This window comes from Papaver somniferum, unplaced genomic scaffold (genome assembly GCF_003573695.1).
Source record: "Papaver somniferum cultivar HN1 unplaced genomic scaffold, ASM357369v1 unplaced-scaffold_117, whole genome shotgun sequence".
Lineage (NCBI taxonomy): Eukaryota > Viridiplantae > Streptophyta > Magnoliopsida > Ranunculales > Papaveraceae > Papaver > Papaver somniferum.
In genome coordinates, this window is record NW_020620714.1 from 142,868 (window position 1) to 147,451 (window position 4,584).

Below are 4,584 nucleotides of genomic sequence, written 5' to 3' on the forward strand. Positions count from 1 at the left end.
TTGTAACCAAACAAGGTGGCCCCTCCATCATTTGGAGTACCATAAGTTGGGTTCACTGGTAATGTAGAAACACCAAATTTGTATAAGTCGGTGACTTAAATTTCTACTAAAACCCATTGGGACATTAACATAAACACTTGGCTTGCAGCAGAATTGTACAATGATGTTGATACTCTTCAACCTCAATTGTATACACCACCTGCAAGTTTGGACATATTCCACCAATACCCAACTTTTTAATCTCACCAAGGGTTACATCAATTGCGCCATACATTCATTTAGTAAAGTAAAAGAGAAAGATAAGGACAGAGAGAGAAATATCAAATAATGGATTGAGGCTAGGGAATTCTCTATATCCTTAAAACGGTAATTTCCCCCACAATGATGCCATAAGGTTAATTGATGAACGTCTCCCAGGACACAACAATTTCCTTCTTAACGATCCAACACTTCAATGAATCAAGAAAAATCAAATTAAATTGGGCTTTTACGTAATCGTTTTTCAACACTGAAAACGCAAACAACAAACCAAAGTAAAACTCTGATATTGGAAAAGGGTTATAAGAGAAGAGGTGACTGAAAATAGGGACAAGAGTCTGTTCCCAAGAGGCACCACTTTTGGTCCTTTAACAGACTCAAACCCCATCCGGAGAGACACAACTGATAGTTTAGGAACTGCTTTTATAGTTAGTATTTGAAAACAAATATTAAACAGTTGCCAACCCTTGTCTTAATCCCTCCACTTACATTCTATTCACAATGATTAAGTAATTAATTTTACAGTTGAACGCGGTGATAATGAAATTTATTGTCCACTCTCTTTAACAGAAAAAACCCAAAATTGTAAGAATAATCAGAATAACCAAGGCATTAAGTATACTAACTAGGTGATAATTAGAGCCAAAGTCCACTTTTTGACGTGAAATAACGCGCGTGTTATTGTAACTTAATTGATCTATGGTTGTGGGATTAGATAATGATTAAACATTAGGTTCGAGTTCATGCATATCCGTCATAAATTATCAAGAAACTGACCATGACCATTGATTTGTTAGTGTCAAATTCCTAAAATGCCCTTGCTTGGAAAGATAATTAGCTAAAATCAGTTAGTTGAAAATCACGAACGACAGTTTCTTTTTGAGCCCCATGCCCCTATCCAAAATCGCCATTAACAAACACTACAAGAAAACTTGGATTAAGCAACCATGCATTTTTAGTTGCAAAAGCCCATTTTGAGTCGCTCTAGCCATTATAACCACTAAAAATGGCACTCGCTCTCGAGTTGCAAGAAGTGGGATTTGTATAGATCTAGAGCAGCTAGGCACTCACTCTAAATATGTTTCAACTACCATCCGTGATTAACTTATATCATTGGTTTAAGTTTATTCCAATTATTCTAAATTGGGTCGCTCTAAATATGCTTCAACTACATCAGTGACTAGCTAACATTATTGCTTTAAACTTACTCCAATCATCCACAAGTGAGTCGCTCAAAATATGCTTCAACTATCATCAGCAGCCAAGTAATATCATTGCTTTACAGTTATTCCAACCATCCAAGCGAGTAATATGTTAAGTTGACATACGCCTTAAGCAACTTAACTGACCAATAATCAGTTGCTCAAGGTTGTTTGAAGTACCAGATTTTAGTCGGTGTAAACTTTGAACTCATCTGAATTTAGTTGGTCTAATTACTCATCAAACAGAGAATGTCCTGGTTCGCGGTTCGTTAAAAGACTTCCGGCCAATTTGACTCAAATTAAATAAATTAAAATTAATACAGAAAATAAATATGAACCAAATTAGATGCAAAATCAATTTTTTTTTTCGAAGAAGAAAAGTTTAATGCAAAATCAATTTGATTTATTATCACTAAATTCAATTGACAACATCTGTTATTATTCAGAAAAATTACAGTCTCATGTTTTACAAAAACCAAAATTAGATAAAATACAATCTTATATCTTTGAAAAAATAAATTAGAATTTCATCATGGTAAGGAACAGCGTTAATACAACTACTTCGACTTTGAAGCACCCATCGAAGTTCTTTTAATCACTGGAAGAGCTTGAAAACACTGAAATATCATTCAAACTGTTCTTTTAGCTCTGATTTAGAGTACCCATTCCAGATCTAGTTTCTTCCTCCAAAAAAAAGTGATAAACTTTGTTCCTGCATATATACAAACAAGCAAATCAAAAGAAGAACTAACTATAATAACGTAATGAAACTTAAACAAAAATAGGATGAAGAACTAAATCAAGAAACCAATCAATGATATTTTGTACCTTCTTCAATAAAGCTAGCTGAGAGGAGAAAATCTAACATGATTTGTTCATTCCAAACCAAAAACACCAAAAATCAGACACATTGAAAAAAATTAAAAGGATCCTAAGACAACCATATTCATATAGCGGCTAACAGAAATTAACAGTGTAGACAAAAAAAAAATCACCATTGAAAAAAATCAAAGAATCCTAAGCCAACAGGAAGCATGAAGTCTTGATTAAACAAATCTTTATGGAAAACATGAGTATGAAGAGAGATGCATACAGATGCAGATTAGTATAGAGGAAGAAGAAACGGAAGTTGTAATCAAAGAAACATCGTATCAACAATACCTAAAATTTGATAAACCAAACCAACATTCAAGATCTAAATTCCTTTACTAAGAAATGAACATCATTTATCAATACAACAACTCAATGAGCATCAATTAACAACCTTCATCATTTAGCACGAGAACTACTACCACAAAGTAAAGTTGAAGAAGAATATGAAAAGATTGTGAGAGGGAGGCGCATGGTTCAACTTGTTTTGAGAGAGAGAAGGAGGAAAGATAAGAGGCTAAAATGAGTGGATAGGAAAGGATTAGGGTTTCTATACGATTTCTATAGAGAGGCCAAATACAGACCGTAGGTGGATGGGGTTTATCTCATTGCCACGTCACGGAATATCTCTAGTAGGTTCTTGCTGCACATGTACCACGGGACATAAGCCCACGCGTCATTTTTCAATTTTTTTTTGTTTTATTTTTTCTAAAAAGGAAAATATGTGAATCCGTATGAGTATTTCTTTTGAGTTAGTGTCGGTTGGATTATATGTCCTAGTTTTCTATTGGTTGGACTAAAGTCATATAGATTGTGATTTTCATTATTTAAGTATACATGCTTCAAAAAGAAAAAGAAAAAAAATCATTTAAGTATAATTGTGTTTTTTCTCGTACATCTAAATAATCCGTGATAATTTCGTTTATGTAGTGATTAAATAATTTTTTTCATATGTAATTCGTGATAATTCAATTTTAGTGAAAAGAGATTATAGTCCATCTTGTTGCTCGGCTACCGACAAGTCTCTTGTCCGATAAGAATCTTTTATACTGATTGTATTTTTAAAGAATTGTATCTCCAAACTAAAAGGAAAAAAAAAAGGAAAAAAAAAAGATGATACTGTAACTGCTAATCTAATTCAAATAAAATCATTACTTGTGGGGTGGATTAAAATTATTTTTTTTGGACCAAAGTCCTCTTATATAAGGAAGGTATGCATACCCTTGGATCTGACTTTCACGAGATGGTAGTGATACGCATACCCCTCGATCTTGAATCCATGAACTAATCAGAGGTATGCATACTATTGATGGTGGATTTTTTACGACGGTCAAGTTCGTAGCATCTATAATTATGTATCTCTGACCACATCAAAAACATAAGAGATTTTATCTCTAGCAACTTGATAGCTGAGTTTGTGTACTTGATAACTAATTCCAACGAGGATTCATAAATTTTGATATTTTACCTCTCCAGTTCATCAGATAGCTAAATCCACTAGTGAATATCGAGTCATTCCGAGTAAAACCATCGAATGTTGAGCAAAATCGAATGACACCAACGAATGTTGAGTCAATACGAGTAAGTTCGGTAAATATTGAGTAAATAAGGGAAAGTACGGTATGCATACCCCTTAGGTTTAAGTTCGGGAATAGGGGAAGGTATGCATACCCATTGGATCTGACTTTCACGAGCTGGCAGTGATACGCATACCCTTGATCCTGAATTCATGAAATAATCATAGTTATGCATACCCGGTAGCAACCTGGCGCCTGAGTTTGTGTACTTGGTAGCTAATTCCACAGAGGAACCATTAGTTCTGTTATTTTACCTCTCCAGTTCATCAGTTAGCTAAATCCACTGGTTAATAATGAGTCATTCCGAGTAAAATCGGAGAATGTTGAGCGAAATCGAATGTCATAGGGGAATATCGAGTCAATACGAGTAAGTTCGATGAAAAATTAGTCAATAAAGGAAAGTACGGTATGCATACCCCTTGGGTTTGAGTTCGATAATAAGGGAAGGTAAGCATACCCCTTGGGTCTGACTTTCGCAAGATGGTCGTGATACACATACCCCTTGAGCCCGAATTTGTGACCTAATCATAGGTAGTTAGACCTAAGTTAGCTTATCTATGAACACAAGTAGTTAGACCTAACTCACACGAATAAGACATAATACATGTGACCAAGAAACTTGCAAAGTAATGCAACTACTCTCTCTTACCTATGTAAAACAAGGTCAAGAAATTGCA